Source organism: Chenopodium quinoa, unplaced genomic scaffold (assembly GCF_001683475.1).
Source record: "Chenopodium quinoa cultivar QQ74 unplaced genomic scaffold, ASM168347v1, whole genome shotgun sequence".
In the NCBI taxonomy this organism is placed as follows: Eukaryota; Viridiplantae; Streptophyta; class Magnoliopsida; order Caryophyllales; family Amaranthaceae; genus Chenopodium; species Chenopodium quinoa.
The window spans coordinates 916,733-937,069 of NW_018743893.1; the positions used below are offsets into that span (position 1 = coordinate 916,733).

At 36.9% G+C, this 20,337-nt stretch overlaps 1 long non-coding RNA gene across 5 annotated transcripts; it reads left to right on the forward strand.

Moving 5' to 3' along the window:
* Positions 1–13,031: 13,031 nt before the first annotated feature.
* LOC110686686 lies at positions 13,032–18,843 on the forward strand. Of its 5 annotated transcripts, none has more exons than XR_002504276.1 (6): positions 13,038–13,255; positions 13,663–13,832; positions 14,545–14,636; positions 17,015–17,183; positions 17,381–17,635; positions 18,473–18,843. It is a non-coding gene; the product is annotated as an uncharacterized LOC110686686 (long non-coding RNA). The 5 variants fall into 5 exon arrangements; XR_002504277.1 differs by having other exon boundaries at positions 17,028–17,183; XR_002504278.1 differs by having other exon boundaries at positions 13,032–13,255; positions 13,663–14,636; positions 17,298–17,635.
* The last annotated feature ends 1,494 nt before the right edge of the window (positions 18,844–20,337 follow it).

The window sequence follows — 20,337 nt, forward strand, 5'->3', positions numbered from 1 at the left end:
CACTAACATATATATAAAGTTACATATTTTCATTAAAAAAGGCTACAATATTACAATTTTCGTCCAAAAAAAATATATAAAATAAAATACAAGGTCACACACAAATCTGTTTCTAAACTTGGTTCCGATTGGCGATGATCTTTTGTTAGAGGAGTAAGCTTGGCATGATCAGGCCGGAAAGACTCTTTAATCAATAAAAGATGACCTGCAAGAGGGAAAATAATCCAAAGAGGCAAGTATAGGCAATAAGACAACTCCTGGACTGCAGATAACCAATAGGCAACAGGTATGACTACCACTTAAAAGCTGAACAAGCAAAACAGAAATGAATTAGAAAGCAGAAATTATATCAACGTAATCAGGATACATAAATAAAAAAGTAAAAAGTAAAAAAAAAAACGCAAAACACTGATTATCAAGAAACACCCTACTCAAAGACTATTGATCATTGAATGGAGCAAACTTCTAAGATGCATTTCTTGGAGCATGCATCTCTCAATTAGAAGATATCCTAAATCCTCCTATGCCTCTATTACTGAATAAGCTACAATATTTTTCCATGTTTTTTTATCACACTATAATATCTAATATTTGCAACATGGTGCAGGCTATGAGTAAATGATAAATTATTAGAGTATGAAACTTAAAGGAAAGAGAGGCAATCAACAGAGGCTTAATTACTTGATGCATGATGTGAGACTCCCCGCATATTGAGAGCTCTACAAAACCCATCTCAAGTGACCTCTTTAACTTGCCACAACAACACTGAATTTGACAGGATTAAGTCGTATCACCTAATAAAAAATAATTCCTAAGTCCTCTAACTAAAGTAGATAGGGAAGTAGGGTCGAATCCACAGGGAAACAATGTTCTTTTACTCCTAATTAATTAATGTAAACTAAATTATCAAGTAACCAATTTGTATTTATATGAATTGAACTAATAATAAAAATAAGCAAATAGATCAAAGGAATAAGCAATAATAAAAAGCTCTAGGGTATAGGTTCACCAATAAATAATACTCCAGGGTAAAACATACGATCAATTATCAATGCATAAATTAACCAGATTATAAAGGGCTGTCGCTACGTATTATAATCACATAATTAATCTACTGGTATTAAATCTCATCTCTCGAATATCGACCTAACCATTAATAGATTAACATGCCTATTGAAACCAAGCCTAAACATCAATTCTCATCTCTCGAATCTCGAATCAATATTGCATAACTCATACAATTAAACCTGGCCAAATCTAATTGCATAGTATTAAATCAATCAATAGGAAATTAATCAATCATCAATAAACAACAATAATAAATTACCCCTTCGTATTATTCATGGATCCCCATAACCCTAGAAATAAACCTACTCACACATAATTAAATCTACACTAATCAAAGCAATAATGCAAGACATAATCAAAGCAATAAAATTACTGAAAGTAAAGAGGGGAGAAAGTGTTACCAAAATTAAAGGAATAACGAGTTGCATAAATTAAGTGTCAAAAGGGAGTAAAGTAGAGAGAGAAAGAGAGTTAAAAGTAGAGAGAGAGAAAGTTGAGAGAGAGAAAGGAAAAGGTAAAGAAAAGTGGTCCGTCACCAAGACGAGTCTAAACTTTGGCCACCCAAAAGTATTTATACTAAACTAAAAATCCTAAACAAAGAAAAAGGTAAAATAATTAAAAACGCCTAATAAAAACGCGCGCCCGGTCGGGCGAAGCACCGCCCGGTCGGGCGCGCCTTCTTTCTTCAGTATTGCTTGCTCGCGCCCGGTGGGGCGCGCATCCGGGCGAAGCATGCCCGGGCCTTCTCCTCTCGCCCGGCCGGGCGCGCCTCAGGGCGAGGGCACTACCCGGTCGGGCGGATGCTTGGGCTTACTCTTCTTCGTCCTTTGGGCCTTGTTACCTTAGCCCAATTCGTCATCCTTCTTGGATCGAATTGCCCAAGCTCCAAATCTCCTCATTGAGCCCTTAATCACCGGATTGATTTCTTCAATTACGGTCCTGGGCTTCGGAATACGATCATAGAAATGCGTCTCGTCTCCAATGCTCGCGGTGGCTCCACTAAGTGCCGGAAAATGTTCCAAATCTGCAGTTTCCTGTAGAATAATACCACAGCTACGAAAACACTAGAAAACACATATTAGTAATAAAATTGGCTCTAAAGAGCCAAAAATACTCCTAACTATGATCACGGGACGGGGATAAAATACTATGTAAAATGAATACATCAAACTCCCCCAAGACAAACCTTTGCTTGTCCCAAAGCAAAGAGATCATCAATGGATAAACAAATCATACTTCACCCCATTAATCAATCAAAATCGAACATAACCGATTCAGGGCAAATCCAACAAATATGCATCAAAATTAACCAATCAAATTCATCTAACTACTCATCCTTCCTAACAATTGTCAAATAGAGCAAACCACAAGAGCATATAGAAATCAAGACTAGTGCTCACACACTCAACTCTCATTTATGTGGCGGATATAAAATGTATTCGATCGCTCTCCATCCAACCCCTTTAATGTGAACAATGCCCTCCCAAACTCACAACACTCGTGTGTTTAAAAGACATGCACTCAACCTACTAGTCGACTCGAAATACATCAAATCATTCTTTGCATTGATAAACAACTAATTCCACATTCACACAACTCTATGCACAAAGGTCGGAAGGTCTTCAAAACTTGTAATGTAAGGCTTAGGTAAAGGGTAGGAAATATTTGGGAAAATGTGAGAGTAAAGCTACGCTTAAGGGAGCTAAAATCCTAACAAATAAAACCAAGGTCAAAAATAAATAATGACCAAATCATCTCCAACACAACTCAACTCTACCAAAAATTCACCAAACATCCAACACTTATTTCTTTCAATCATACTTACAAATTCACTCATATATATATACAACATAAAACTCAAGTGATAACAAACCTTGAACTCTTTTTTTTTTTTTGATCTTTTTCTAGAAACCTTCGATAGAACATTTGAACATCAAACAATTTTTCTTTGCTCTTTTTTTCTTCTTTTATCTCACATCGGAACTTTTTCACTTTAGAACAACAATTTTTCTAAGTTTTCCAATCCACAAAAACAAGAACAAATAAAAACTTCTCAAGCCCACCCAAAACTATGCAAATTATGTGCACACTACAACTCCTCACCTCACTCACTATTAGCTCCCCCAAGCCAAGCTTGGGACTAGTAACCAATGGGGCTTAAATAGGCTTGTTATGTGGCTAATAAACAATAAAAGGGCACAAGCAACAACATGGGTAGCAAGAAGGGAACAAATGTATCTAATAATTCTGAAGGCCACCTAAAAGAACAATATGCCTTCGTCCTCCTCAATGTGCATAATAATGAGTCATACAAACATTACTCAAAGTTATAAACCAATACTCAACTTCATTGACATACCAGGAACTAACACACATTCCTAACCAAATCAACTAGTCAAGCACTATATTCACAAGCAGTTGGACAAAATTGACTCATGTTAAGACATCAAAGCAATCAAACATCAAATCATGGCTAACCTATCCACAATACTCATCATCATATACCAAAAATCAAAACCGTTTTCATGTATGGGGCACAAGGAAGCATGATTTATAATTCATTGGAACGTATTTTTGGATGTATTTTTTTTCAAAGCAATAAATTTAACCTAGAAAGCAATAAAACTAAACTAAACACACCAAAGAGAATAAAGAGAAAGGGGAAGAAAGAGAACTTGTATATACAAGAAAATCCCCCCAAGCCAAACCAGACAATGTCCTCATTGGCTCAAAGGGACGAAAGTAACCCAAGCGACTACCCCTCATCATCAAAATAGTATCCACCACCATCCCAAGCATCGGAATGCATCACCTTGGTACAACTCTGGACAAGAAAGAAACAAAATGTTAGTAAGAAAAGAGGTAAAAACAAGTCAGCTTCACTATTTTGATCATTACTTTTTTTATACAAATGATAATGCAGTGATTCCAATTGCATTGGAAAGTAGACTTGAAGAGCTTTCCAACGATAGGTCACACGCGAAATTCCGTAAAGAACGCAAAAGTTATGGCGTTTCGAAGTTGGCCGGTTTTGCTGTCGCGCTCTCGTGCCCGGTCGGGCGCGCCTTCGGGCGAGTTGGACACTTTTTTCGACCTTTGGAAGAATTTTGGTCGAAAATCCTCTTTTCTCTCGCACCCGGTCGGGCGGGATCTCGCTCGGTCGGGCGAGTATGCTCGTATACGGACTTCCTCTCGCGCCCGGTCGGGCGAGGGGTCGCCCGGTCGGGCGCCCTACAGCACTTTGAGTCCGATTTTTCTCAATTTGTTCCTTTTTCTCCACTTGTTCCTCGTCAAACCCAAGCCCTACACAATTTAGAGCCCTTTCTATAGCATCTACTTCATCCTTCCATGTAGTGGTTTTTCCTGTGGAAGATGCAACACAAGATACCGCCTCCAAGGGATCTCTAACGAGAGCTTGGGGCTTATTAGAAAAATTATATACATCAACCACATCAATACTATAGCACTTTTTCTCCAACATGGGGCTTTTGGGGGCATTATATAAATTAAAAATAATATTTTCATCCCCTACACATAACGTAAGTTTGCCACTTTTCACATCTATTATTGCCCCTGCCGTATGAAGGAATGGTCTGCCCAAAATAATCGGAATTTGCAAATCTTCCTCCATATCAAGAACAACAAAATCAACAGGTATATAAAATTTACCTACTCTAACAGGTACATCCTCTAAAACACCTAAAGGATATTTAAGGGAACGATCAGCCATTTGCAGAGTAATATTGGTAGCTTTTAATTTACCCATATTTAATTTAGAGCTCACAGATAATGGCATAACACTTACACTAGCACCCAAATCACATAAGGCTTTATCAATCATCAAATTTCCAATGTGACAAGGAATAGAAAAACAACCCGGATCTTTTAGCTTAGGTGGAGATTTATTCTGTAGTATAGCACTACATTCCTCAGTAAAAGCAACTGTCTCTACCTCACTAATAGATCTTTTTCTAGTTAAGATCTCTTTCATAAATTTAGAATATGCAGGAACTTGAGTAATTAATTCTGTAAAAGGAACCGTTACCTGCAAATTCTTGACGACTTCCAGAAACTTACCAAACTGCTTATCCAACTTACTCTTAAGATGTCTATTTGGGAATGGTAGTTTGATAACTGGTTTCTGTACATCCCCACTCTTGTCTTGAGTTTTATACTTCTTTGGAGTTACACCCTGCAATGTATCATCAGAAATGTTAGTTTTACTCTGGAGCCCTGCACGGCTATTAACAACAATATTTGGTGTAACAGAATCATGATTAGCAATTTTTGTAATTAAAGGTTCATCATCTTTGGGCATAGAAGACCCATCGTAATTTGAACCACTTCTCAGCGTAATTGCATTCACGTGATCTGTAGGTTGCACCGGCTGCGATGGTAGGGCTCCCTGCTGGCGAGTCTGTAGAGCAGAGGAAAGTTGCGCAATTTGATTGTCTACGATTTTATTATGTGCTAAAAGTGCATCAATTTGCGCATCCCTACTCTGCATGTGTTTTTGCATACTTGCTAACATAGTTCTAATTTCGGACAAGGCAAGGTTAGTGGGTGGAGGTGGATTTTGTGGTTGGCCCCTTTGGTTAGGAGGTTGATAATATTGTTGCTGTGTTTGTTGTGGTGCTTGTTGCTGTGGTTGTTGTGGAGGCGGAGGGTTTAGCACATTGGTACTCCGGTAAGAAAGATTTGGACGGTCTCGGAAGCCAGGATTATAAGTGTTGGAGTATGGATTATTTTGCCTATAGGTTTGGAAGGCATTAACTTGCTCCATGGAACTCCTACAATCTTGTTCCCAATGACCTGCAATTCCACAATTTTCACAAAAAGCATCATTAGAATTAGTCACAGCAGAAACATTAGCTACGGGAGCAGGAATAATAGTACTAAGATTATCAAGTTTCTGACAAATAGAGGTTAATTGAGCCTGAACAAAGGATACTGAATCAACACTATGCTTCCCCTTGTTGGCAAAACCTCTAGGATTCCCATACTGGGAGTTGTGTATTGCCATCTCTTCAATAACCGTTCCTGCTATATCTTCATTCAGATTCATAAATCTCCCATTAGCTGCCGAATCAAGGATTGATCTAGAAGAATTTCCAAGCCCGTTGTAGAAGGCTTGAATAAGCTGCCATTGTTGCATCCCATGGTGTGGGAACTCTCTCTGCAGATCCTTGAATCTTTCCCAAGCCTCATATAAACTTTCATCAACCTCTTGGGAAAAATTTGTGATTGAACTCCGTAGTAGAGCTGTTCTCTCTGCAGGGTAATATTTGTTATAAAAATTCAAAGCAAGAGTATCCCAGTTAGTAATACCAAGAGCAAATTTATTCAATCCATTATACCACAATTTTGCTTTACCACACAAAGAAAAGGGAAAAAGAATCTCCCTGATTTGGTCCTGCGTGACCCCATTTTGCCTAATAGTATTGCAATACTGGCAGAAATCTAAAATATGAAGATTTGGATCTTCACCCTTAGCTCCGCTGAATTGCTTCCTTTCAATCATAGTGATAAACTGGGGCTTGATTTCAAATTGTACTCCTTCGAGGGCAGGTGGAGGAGTCAGATGTGGGAAATCTGTCAGGGTCAGCTGAGAATAGTCACTGAGCTTGCGGGGTGGTGGATGCGTCATCTCTGCTTCTAGTTCTGAATGAAACTCTGTATCACTAGAATCGGATGGTGGTTCCAAAGGTATAATACCCTCAGATGTAGCTCGTACCTGTCTAAAAAGATTCTTTTGTCTATGGAAAGAACGTTCAATTTCAGGGTCAAACGGAATGTAACCTGATCTAGAACTCCTGGGCATAAACACAGAACTAAACAAACAGATATGAGAAACTGTCCCAAAGAACTTGCATTCTTTGAGACGAAAGAAAATAATTTAGACTACAAAAAAAATCAGAAATAAAAAATAAAATCGTTTCCCCGGCAACGACGCCAAATTTTGACAGGATTAAGTCGTATCACCTAATAAAAAATAATTCCTAAGTCCTCTAACTAAAGTAGATAGGGAAGTAGGGTCGAATCCACAGGGAAACAATGTTCTTTTACTCCTAATTAATTAATGTAAACTAAATTATCAAGTAACCAATTTGAATTTATATGAATTGAACTAATAATAAAAATAAGCAAATAGATCAAAGGAATAAGCAATAATAAAAAGCTCTAGGATATAGGTTCACCAATAAATAATACTCCAGGGTAAAACATACGATCAATTATCAATGCATAAATTAACCAGATTATAAAGGGCTGTCGCTACGTATTATAATCACATAATTAATCTACTGGTATTAAATCTCATCTCTCGAATCTCGACCTAACCATTAATAGATTAACATGCCTATTGAAACCAAGCCTAAACATCAATTCTCATCTCTCGAATCTCGAATCAATATTGCATAACTCATACAATTAAACCTGGCCAAATCTAATTGCATAGTATTAAATCAATCAATAGGAAATTAATCAATCATCAATAAACAACAATAATAAATTACCCCTTCGTATTATTCATGGATCCCCATAACCCTAGAAATAAACCTACTCACACATAATTAAATCTACACTAATCAAAGCAATAATGCAAGACATAATCAAAGCAATAAAATTACTGAAAGTAAAGAGGGGAGAAAGTGTTACCAAAATTAAAGGAATAACGAGTTGCATAAATTAAAAGTGTCAAAAGGGAGTAAAGTAGAGAGAGAAAGAGAGTTAAAAGTAGAGAGAGAGAAAGTTGAGAGAGAGAAAGGAAAAGGTAAAGAAAAGTGGTCCGTCACCAAGACGAGTCTAAACTTTGGCCACCCAAAAGTATTTATACTAAACTAAAAATCCTAAACAAAGAAAAAGGTAAAATAATTAAAAACGCCTAATAAAAACGCGCGCCCGGTCGGGCGAAGCACCGCCCGGTCGGGCGCGCCTTCTTTCTTCAGTATTGCTTGCTCGCGCCCGGTCGGGCGCGCATCCGGGCGAAGCATGCCCGGGCCTTCTCCTCTCGCCCGGCCGGGCGCGCCTCAGGGCGAGGGCACTACCCGGTCGGGCGGATGCTTGGGCTTACTCTTCTTCGTCCTTTGGGCCTTGTTACCTTAGCCCAATTCGTCATCCTTCTTGGATCGAATTGCCCAAGCTCCAAATCTCCTCATTAAGCCCTTAATCACCGGATTGATTTCTTCAATTACGGTCCTGGGCTTCGGAATACGATCATAGAAATGCGTCTCGTCTCCAATGCTCGCGGTGGCTCCACTAAGTGCCGGAAAATGTTCCAAATCTGCAGTTTCCTGTAGAATAATACCACAGCTACGAAAACACTAGAAAACACATATTAGTAATAAAATTGGCTCTAAAGAGCCAAAAATAATCCTAACTATGATCACGGGACGGGGATAAAATACTATATAAAATGAATACATCAGAATTATAGGAGACTTATCACTGAGCGTCCGAGCCTGAAATCAGCTTTTCACATCTTCTGTCTTGCATAGTCAGCACAAGCATGATTATACTACTCAATTAATGCAACTTAAAACTAAATTAAGATTGTGAGATAGAACAAGATAGACAAATAGCCAAATTCATGATTCTTCTTATTATCAGCAACATCAATCTTGGTTTTTTTATCAGCAACCTTTTTCCACATCAAAACCAAAAATCCCACCTTACTCACTCATTCACACTTGGCGGGGCAGAGCACAAGTAGTAGGAGCTCTAGCAGATCAGATAGTGAAGCAACAAAGGCGGCACAGTCAGTAGCAGGAGGGAAGCAGCATGACAGCATATTCAAGTCATTCAATAAATCCAAAACACAGCACAGAAAATCAAATCCAAAACTAATATAAGAACTAAAGCAGAGGAAACAAAGAGCAACTCAAAAAATTCACCCTAAATAGACAGGACCTTATTAACATACCAAGAACAAAGAGCAATCAATCCACAAAGTTTTACTAAGGTATGGCACACTTAGTAGCTGTTTCACACTAGTACACACTCATATATACTACCCATCAACTAGACAACAACCAAGTTATTAATCTTTCAATTCAGCCACAACAACAAATTTTAGCGCATTCAAAGCAGAAACAAATTAAATCAATAACACTTGAGCAGGCAAAGCAGATCAATCGAAACCAATAACAAACTAAACAAGAAGACTAATTGAACTAAACAAACTAAACCAACAACAAACACAACCTCACAACCATTCAAACAATCAACACAAAGAATTCACAAAATGAATTACAATCTAAGGCCACAGAGTAATATCCCATAATTTCGCAAACTTTCTTAAATTAGATTCAATATATCTAGTTCTAATTTCACCTCCAACACAAACTTAAGACCATATAATATCACAAAAATAAAACACGAATATTCAGTAGGAATTCATTAGAGATTAAGCTAGAGAGAGAGAGAGAAAATACCCTAAGCAACGGTACACTCTTCACTGGTAGCACTCGCCAGGTTAGCTTGGCATTCAATGACTATTCAAACACAACAACAAAAACCGCAAATTTCATCAAAATAAAGCAAATAATTCATGAATCCATCGGGGGTTTTATTTTCATCCAAAAACTCCTCAAACTGTGTTACCTCAACGGACAAACCGGAGCAAACCACAGTGAGAAGTTGTACGATGAAAGTGAGTCCCTTCATCATATGGATTATCCTAGTGTAACTATTTACGGCCAAGGGACTCAACACATTGGTTTGTTATATAGGGTTCAGTTAAAAAGGGACATAGTCAAGGAGTATATTTCAAGCAACATTAATCAAAGGACATAATCAAGGAACATATTCCAAGCAACATTAAACAATGGACATAATTAAGGGACATATTCCAAATAATATTAATCAAGGGACATTAAAAATGGATATAATCCAAGAAACTCAAGCCACACACCAACATCAATAGCAACAACAACATATTACAATCATACATCCCCTGGCCTCTTCCCAAGATGACTTCACCACCTCTTTGTTCCCTTCATCGAGGAGCCAACAAGTTTCAAACCCAGCGTCCGAGGCAGCAACAACAACAACACTTTAGGCAGCAACAACAACAGCACATTCGGCAGCAACAAAGCAAAGAGCAAGCAAGCAGCAACAATACATTGTACAGAGCAATCAAGGGACATTAAAAAGGGACATAATCCAAGAAACTCATGCCACACACCAACATCAATAACAACAACAACATATCACAATCATACATCCCCTAGCCAGCAACAGATCACAGTTGCTGGCAACCATTTATCAACAAGCAACACACAATCCTCCATCAATAAACACTTGATAAATTTGAGCTCAGATAATACTTTGTACAGTATATATAATTAGGGTCAGATTATCATGAAAATGCAGAAAAATTATCAAGAGACATCCTTTACCTCATCATCATCAAACTCATCACCATACCTAACCTTCGCATCGCCACACTACCTGGGTTAAATCCCATACCCAGGTTCGCTCCATTGCACATCAGTAATTTGAAAGCTCAGAAACACAGATCTACACAATTTCAAGAAATACTGACAATTAAATGTTGTCAAAATTCAGTAATTTGCGGTGCGTCAGGGAACAAAGTTCGCCAAACAAGCCCTATGAACAACCCAACCAAATGTTTCTCAAGCTTGTTTTTAGGAGAAAGCAGAGGTGAACACGCGGCTTTTGACCTGAATACACAAGAAGAAGATAAAGAAAATGAATTGAATCCAATAACAAGTCAAAAACAAATTACATTAAATCAAAACTTATTGGATTTGAGATCCCTAATCAATTATTTTAATTCAAACACATAAACCCTAGAATCTGACCACTATTGATAATCACAATTCACAATTAAGGATAGAAAAGAGAACATAAAATAGGGAAATCAAGAGACGACGAGTTGAACGACGGTGGCGGACCACAGGAAGATGAAAGGTTTAACAAAAACCCTAATTAATAAACTAACCAACCATAGATTTAGATCCAAAATCTTCTTAACATAACAAAATCGCAAACCCTAGACGATGAACAACAACAACAATAACGAGGAACCACAAATCTCATTGAATTTCGAATATCAACACAACAAATCAACTTGATTCACAAACATTAAAACCCCAAAATCAGAATCAATTCCGAATCAAGATTCAACTCCGCGCAACCCAACGTAAAATCAATTCATGAAAAACAACACATCAAAAGATCTTGAATGAACAGAGAATACAAAGCAGCAGATTAAAGAGGAAGAGATAGTAAAAATGGTGGGATTCGAGCCCTCAAAATCGCAGTCTTCATAGAAGATGAAGAAGAATGAAGGAGGAGAAAGAAGCTAAGGTAGGGCGAAAAAAAAACAAGTACGAAACAGAAAGAAAGAAGAGGGGAAATAGAAAGAAGGAAAAGGAGAGAGAAGGAGAGAGAAGGAGTTTGAGCTGAAGCTCCATTGTTGTAGATGAGAGAGACTGAGAGAGATAGATGATCGAGAAAGGAGGAGATGTCGAGGAAAGAGAAAGAAAGAAGATATATGTAAAAAAGACCGTTTTTTTTTTCCAATAGCATTCGCACCGGTTAGAACCGAACCGGTGCGATTAACTCACTTTTCCGCACCAGTTTGGTTCGAAGTGGTGCGATTAACTCATTTTTTGCACCTGTTTGGTTCAAACCAGTGCGAAAACTCTTTCCCTCAATCCCGCCTGTTTTTTTCGCACCGGTTTTTAAAAACCGGTGCGTATTGTGCGATGCCCATTTAAGTTTTTCTACTAGTGTAAAGCCCGTTGTATGGGTTGTGAAATAGTGAAATCTTACTCACCATGAGTTCAAAGGGGAACATTATATAATAATTCGGAAGCACAATTTTTATTCTTGTCCATCCCTAGATGTTTGTTTTGTGCTTAGCTACAAATGAGAAAGAGGTTGAGCATATGGCTCTTAATGAACCCATATCCATATTTTTGGAAGTGTGTTGTAGCTCACACTTGATGGGATTCACCTACTTAGGTGTGGAAGTGTGGCCGCTTCCTATGAGTATTTCGCGGGCTTATACTCTAGAGCACCTATAAGCATCCAGGCTTGGACGTATGACCAGTATAATGCGTCACCTTTATTCGCGGAATTTCAAAATATTATACATGTTCAATTGTGTGGCTCAAAGTGACGGGTCCCTAACTCCCTATTGAGTTCAAGACGAAGGTCACTTGGTAGGTGAGGGATCATAGCTTGATGTCCACTATGTGTTAATTCAAGTCGCGAGACATTGACACTTATGCAATTGTTTTGTTTTGCCCAGAATCATTTTTCTTCCTTTTTTTTTCATATCTTTAAACCTGTGGGGGATTGTTGGAAGTTCTTGATATAAAACAAGAGTGTTGGAAGAAAACAAGAGAGAGAGACTCACAAATGAAAGGGAAAAAGTCCCACATTGGTTGGGGGGAAAGGTTTTGCCTTGTTTATATATTGTAGTATGTTAGTACTAGTTAGTTGAGTGACTTGGAGGTGGGTGTTATACCACACACACGTGCGCGCGCTGAGCCGGGTCGGGCTCGGGCCTCGGGACTTGGGGTCTCGGGGAATGCGCGGGCGTGGGTCCTTTTTATCTTTTTGGAGAAATTTTATTTGACAGAATATTCCTTAATTTATTCCGGCTTTAACTGTTTTTGACTGTTGGGAATCAGTGATTAATTCCTTGATTAATCTAGCCATTTTTAACTGTTGGGATTTTCTGATTGTTAGGAATTTATTCAGCCATTAATTCCTTGATTATAGCTGACTGTTACACTTTTGATTTTTGCTCTTGACTGACCGAATTAATTTGGACGATTTTTTGACTAGGTTCTTCCCTTATTTTCATACAACAATTCATACCGCTCTCTTCTCTAAAAATACTAAATACTGTTCTTTATTTTTCTGGGCAAGTATTCTGAATTCCTGTGAGTGCACATAAACTCCGGCGCCGTGCTTATCCTGGAGGGCGACCGCTTTTTGTCTGCTGCACCGGGAGGTAGCGGGGAATCGTCTTTTAGGTCAGTGGTTCGTCACGACACGGCTACTGTCAGTTCTGGTTCACGCGTCAAGAAATAAGTAATTTTTGTTTTATTGCTTACAATATAATAGCCTAATAGGTGCTTGTTGAAAAATGAGAACAGTGGGAATTGGTTGTTAATTGGGAAATTTGGGTGGATTTGTTCTTTTTCAGGTATATCTTTCTCTCTTTTACTCTTAATCTCTTTCAATTCAAGCTAAAATTTTTGAATGAAATTCTAGGGTACGAAACATCTGTATTTTAGTTTAATCTCTTTAAATTTAAGTTGCAATATAACATCGTATTGGAATAATATCTTGTGTGAAATTCTAGGGTATAAATTTTTTGTATTTCAATTTAATTCTATTAGTTTTTGGTTAATTTTTGGAGGAAGAAGAAGTCACAAGTCTCTTGGATTTGTTATGTGAAATGATTGTATGCTTCTTGTTCATAGATTGATTAACAAGGTTTTGCTTGCTGTAAAATCTGGTTATGATGCTTTGTATTGAAGAGTTTGGTTTTTGTTAATTGAATTACTGAAAGAAGTATCACTGAACTTTGTTACTTGGATTGGATTTCAGTTGAAAGGCTCTTGTTGTTGGACCCGATTGTCCCGACAAGATGGGAAATCATGTTCCTGTTGCTGTCAAAGAAGGATATACTACTCCTTGAATATGGAGGAAATACACTGAAGCTTGGTGAAAAAGGCTCAGTTTATTGTCCTCCATTCACCTTTTTTTTTTTGTTTGAGGTGGTTGTTTTTGTTTTTCTAATTTTCTGTATTCTTCCTTTGTATTCCATCTATGGTATTGGTCTCACCACCTGGAGTCCCCTTGCTTCTGGTGTTCACACTAGTAAATACAACAAGGGTACCATTCCTCCTTATAGTCGTTATTGTACCTTAACTCAAGCTTCTTTTTTTTATTTTATTTTATTTTATTTTTTTTCAAAATGACTCAAAGCAGATCAAAATATGGAGTTGCTAAACCCGTATTTGTAACAAATTGTTCTTCTAGTGTCTCTTTGTTCTATATTTCCAGAGGTTGTTTAACTGACTACATATATATCCATTCTTCTGATTTCTTCCAGCCTTACTTGCAATTGATCAATCCAGAGAATTTGTGTATGCTTATTATACTCTCTGAATAATTTCCTATATTATAAGCCAGGGGAGTATCTTCTGCATTTCTGTAGCCTATGTTGTAAGAACTGTTGGGGTGTTCCCTCCTACTTGGAGGATGAAGCCCATTTTAGTGGGCTAATAATTTCTTTTTTTTAAGTGAACTTTCCTGTATGGACTGTAAAACATGAGGGGTATTGGTAAGTTAGTAAAATTAAGTAGGTACTCAGGTGGTCATGTGCAAAGATTATCCAGTGACTAAGAAAATCTGTTACTGAATTGTATTCTTCTATATTTAGCTCCTCTTTGTCTCAATTGAGTGATTACTTTATCCATGTTTCAGGTCTCAAGTGGGACAGTAATCCCCATACTATTCTTATTTTGACCAAGCCAAATTCGGATGCTGTTAAACATCTATGCTCTTGAACTAGTCAGGTAACAATGCAAACTTTTAATCTAATGTATCAATGCTACTCTAACTTTTAATCTAACTTTTAAACTTTTAATGAGCCAATATATCAATGCTACTCTAAAGATATTCTTTTTGGATCCAATGCATGTAACTTACTTGAAGCCTTCAATCAAATTGTTTGTTCCATCAGTCTAAAATTGTTTGTTTGTTCCATCAAATTTTAAAGATCGTCGTACTATTTGAAATCGTGATATGATTCTAATAGTTTGAATCTTGCATCTGGATCACTAAATTGGCAGAATATAATTTGTCGCATACTCGTATCCGGTTTCTTTATTCTTGAAGGGTAGAATTACCAGAATATTGAATGTTCTGCTTGGATTTGGATCTTACTTCTCACATTCCCTATATTCTTGTAGGGTAGAGTTAGCAAGACTATAATTATACTAACCTGCTTGAGGTCCTTAAGTTTTTTGTTCTAATCTGAAAATATAGAGAATAACACTGTAAAAGAATCCATGATATTGACTTGTTAGTTTATAATAATGCTTTGTTGCTAGAGAAACTTCTTATGGTATGCATGCATGTCTTCATTGTGTAGGGGTTTTGTAGCAAGTCATTTGCAGATCACCAAGACATATTGAAGTTACTTGAATATCTAGAAACATAAAAATATTGGGGAAAAAAGTGGAAGGAGTGAATCTACACAAATTTATAAATGATGTTTTTGTTTGTACTTAACTATAGTAAATTTGAATGTAATTAGGAAGTTTCTTGGTGCACTCTTTAGAGTTACAACCCTAGTATGGGAAAACAAAATTACTAGCATAACTCACAAACATGTAGTGTGAAAATCTGATACTTGTATCATTGTATGTATGTAAATTGAGAAAGTTGTTGTTGCACAATTTTAAGCTAGTGCTATACATTAATACACAACTATAATTTGAATAATGCAAATGATACATCCACACCTAGCTTATTTTTACTCATTTAATTATTGTGAAACAATTTTGTTAAGAATTACAGATAATTTGTAATTTGGATTCAGCCGTGTAATCATGCAATGAGATGGTTTGACTTCTTAGTTTTAGGATGGGTGTTATTGCTATCGAGCTTAGTGGAATTAGTCAAATGAGTTGTGGGACTTATGGTAGGCTAGTTTAAAGTTCAGAGTTTTATGTACAGGGAAAAATTCCATTGGAATAACAGGCACAAGGAAGAATGGTAGTAGGAAGGGGAGATAAAGAAAGATATAGAAGACATAGGTTGCTATTTGAGCCTTTGATAGCCTAAGAATGGTAGTAGGTTTGAGCTGAAGCTGAAACCTCCTATGCTCATTGTTGTTGACTTGTTCTAATCATGAACCTTTCGTATTACCAAGATCCAAAGCTAGAGTTGTATTTTAACGGTACTGGCATCTTTGAAATGCATAGACATAAACATAATTATGTATATGGAGGATTTCAGTTTATGTACTACCTCCGTTTCTATCATGTGCAACAAAAGGGTATTATTTGTGAGACATTAAATATATCTTTGTTGCACTTAATAAGAAACGGAGGTAGTATGTTTTATCTGAGAAAGGCTGGTACCAGATAAAGTGGGGTGTGGAGATTAGTTCTTAGCCAATACGTCAACTATAACCACTACACATGGTGCTTACAAATTTTCAATAAATATTCTAGTTTTAATTTCGATATCTGCGGTTTTGAATGAAGTTAGAATCTCTAAAGATTGCTTCAAGTATATTGGTCTGATGTGGCGTTGATGATTCTGTACTCTATTGGACATTTTGTGAGATAAGGCTTTTTGCTTGTTTATGGGTAAGATCTCAGGATAAAACACAAGTCTTACTAATGTCACCTTTACAGGCTTACGTGCTTTCTTTGAACCACAACTCAAATAGCTACATTACCGAACATGTTAACATTTTACCAAGTGACACCAAGAACCATAGAGAACTAGGTAAAACAACCGGAAACACAATTTAGGCTTTCATCTGGTGCAATTTTGAATAGTGAGCTAATATGCTACAACCAGTGCTAGATTTACCTTTTGAAGGTTTGCCTCCTGAGTGGTTATTTATTCATTTTCCGTGATGTATGAATTCCAGCTGCTTCTGTAGCCGTTCTCAAAAATTATTACCCTTAATATGGGTTTACGCCAGTGCTAAAACTATTGCATGTGTTGTTTGATCTGAGGCTGCAAGCAGCCTGCAACTATGATAATGTACTAAGATTTTGTATGCAAATTGATAGTTTATGCTCAATCCTTTTGTGTTGCTATCATTTTATGATCCTGGTGGGTTAGTTACAAATTATGTATCCTTTGATTTAAGTGCTGAACATGGCACTATGGCTGTAAATTTTTATGTTCCAGATTCTGACATGATATATAGATAAACAATGCAGAAGTTTGTAGATGTGTGACTGAGGAACATGCAAGGGACCTGCCCTGTAATGAATGGAATAAAAGAAGATATCAAATCTGTGTGAGTTCTGGATGTTGGTACTTCTATCCATAGGTTGGTCTTATGTAGACTTACTGCTCGACTGCAAACATTGCAGGTATTTTTGGTTGCAACACTGTCATTGAGTTTTAAATCAACTCAGATTTTTTTTATCAAATCAATTTCATTTGTGTAAGAGCTTGTGAACAAGTCCTTGATAAATTTGACACAGCATGAAATTCCATGATGAGCTTCATACTATTTGAGGCAGTAGCTTTCTGGTTCTGGGCTATTGATCTTTTTTGGGCATAACAGGAGAACTGCAGCCAACATTTCAATGAAGAGGAGAAAAATCTGTTACCACTGATGGAGGCAGCTGATTTGACCATTGACAAAGGAAAATTTTTGAACTGAGTTTTAATGTGATGCTAGGGACTCATTCTCACCTATTCCTCTTTTTTATCGACGGGTTACTTCCTCATGAAGCGATGGATTACTTGGATTTGTGATGAGCTGCACTGACATGGAAACAACAGCCTCCATGGTGCTTTGCTACATGCACTTGGCCGAGTATGTTGACCTTTTCTAACATTTCAAACAATGTCATTAAGTCATTAACTACTCATTTCATTAGAAAATCTCTTTAGAATGGATGAACTCCTTACTCCAAATGCTTCCAAATGATTTAGGTATTTTCATTTTGAACTTTGTTTTGATAATCATGTGTCCATCATAGCAATCTCATAGAAACTAAGGAGTTCATCGGCATGTACCTTCTTAGCTACTAAAAATTAGGGCCTTGATAATGGAAATCAAAACTACCTATTCATGAACAAGCCTGTATGCAGAGTTACTTGCAGCGTTGGTAATTGAAGCAAAATAAACAAGACATGAATTGTAGCACAGTGGTTCTCTTTCCATATCAACTGACCTATTTCTGTTATTGAGCCTCACTATCCCCCTCCCACCCCACTGACCTATTTCTGTTAATGAGCCTGACTATCCCCTTCCCACCCCACCCACCCTCAAAATTAACCCTTTAGTTTATTGCTTTGTTAAGGACTTGGTGTATGAAAGCATGATAAATATTGTATCCAGTAAGTTATGCTAGGAAGCCTAGATGATTTTGATTGTTGGTTTCCCATCTGTCAAAAAAAAAATAAAAAAAAGTGATGCTTCTGTTTATTAGTCTGGCGTCGAATGTACCCTTCTGTTGGTTTCACCTATAATGTCCATTAATGAACTTGATTGTAGATTAAATTTGTGGGACTTCATAGGCATTGGTGATCTTTCAGGTTTAGCCTGGTGCAGAGAATCTCTCTCTCCTATGGTGGGGTGATACACTCTTCTGATTGGTTATTTTTGTACGTGACTGGCATCCTAATGTCTGTTTATGCTTATTTGCAGTGCATATTCTATCTTCAACAAGAACTTTAGGGAACTTCCAGGAACTCTTAATGCAGACTGCTTCGATAAGAGACCTCAGAACAGGTTAGCTTTAAGCGATGGTACAAATTCAGCAGCAGTGACTAAAGTCTTTGCAAACTCTTGAAGACACTTCATGACATTAATGCAATTGCTTAAACTATGATCCAATGATTGTTCAAAGTTCAGTTTTGATAATTTGTACGACTGCTATGGTGGTGGTGTTAGCTTTTAGTTTATGCACAACTACTGCCTTAATTTGCTATTATGCTTGTTGTATACTACGTATATAATAATTTGTTTTATTAACAAAAATTGTAATGAAAATTGATAATTATATATATTTATATCAGCTTCTGCATTAAATTTGCTTAAAAATTTGCAAAACTGGTACTTTAGTTATTTTTTTGGGCATTATTTGCTCCGGTTTGGGCTAAAACCGGAGCAAGAGTCCAGTTTTGAACCAGAGCAATCTACTCACTGTTGCCTCTTAGGAATCTGTTATTTTGTATTTCTCTTTTTACGTCTCTTCTAAGCCCGACCAATCGACTATAAATTTTAGGCAAAATTACACTCATTGACACCAACTTAAGGGTATGTTGCAAATATTGACACAAACTTGTGTCACTTGTTAAATTGACACTAACTTGCCTAAAAAAGAATAAAATTGACATTAAAGACATTAAACATTCAATAACACTCTACACATGACAATATGACATCTATATAGACTTATCTTTCCAATAGTTACGTAAAATTAGTTGTTCAGTGTTATTTATGTCAAATTTGTAATTTTTGTAGCAAGTTGGTGTCAATTTAGCAAGTGATATAAGCTGTTATGAATAATTGCAAAACTTCACAAAGTTAGTATCAATTATTGTAATTTTGCCTATATTTTCTTTTTTGGATAGGTTGTATAGAACATATTTTGAATGGATGGAGAAAGGCCTCTTAGAGCAGTGGCTTAGAGGTCACCTTGCATTTTTGAAATGTGAGGTTTGATTCTCATCAGACACAAATCCCATCCCCCCTACCCCCTCCGAGCATTGCCAGCCAGACTTTTTGTAATAGGAGCTTTCGGTTGGGGTCTTGTTGACCTTACCGTGTAAAAAAATTAAATGGATGAATTAATTTTTTTAGTAACTTGATTGGATGGATTAAATTATGTATACTTGTATGGTTTTAGTAGTACCTTGGTTTTATTTTTTCGTCTCTTTTATCATAGGTACAAGTATTGTACATACAGGACTACACGAAACACAAACTTTTTTCTTAGGATAAATTTTATTATTAGGTAATATTTTTGTTTTAATAATATCCCAAAAGAGGAAATACAGGAATATAGTAGGAATACAAAATAGTGCAAGAGGCCTTTTTTTTACAGGATAAATTTTATTATTAGGTACTATTTTTGTTTTAATAACCAAAAAGAGGAAATACAGGAATATCGTAGAATACAAAATAGTGCAAGAGGCCTCTTTTTTTTTTTTTTTTTTTTTTTTTTTTTTTTTTTTTGAGCTCTAAGGCCATTTTGTAGTAGTGACTAGTGATTAGGGGTGAGCCAACTCCCGTTATATACTCCCGGGATTACCTTAAGGAAGGTGCTCCCGGGGGTATTTTCGTAATCTCTCAATCATCTTCCTCCTCCCCTCACCACCCTTTGACTTTGGCTCCACCTTCCTCCTCCCCTCACCACTCTTTATCCTTCAATTATGGATATTCAAGCCCAAATCAAATACTCTTACCTTCTCCCTATCTCCGACTCATCTCCTCCGTTTACCTCGTAAAATCTGCACACACACAGTTCCACCTCTCAAAAATCCTCAATATTCACATTCCAACATTTC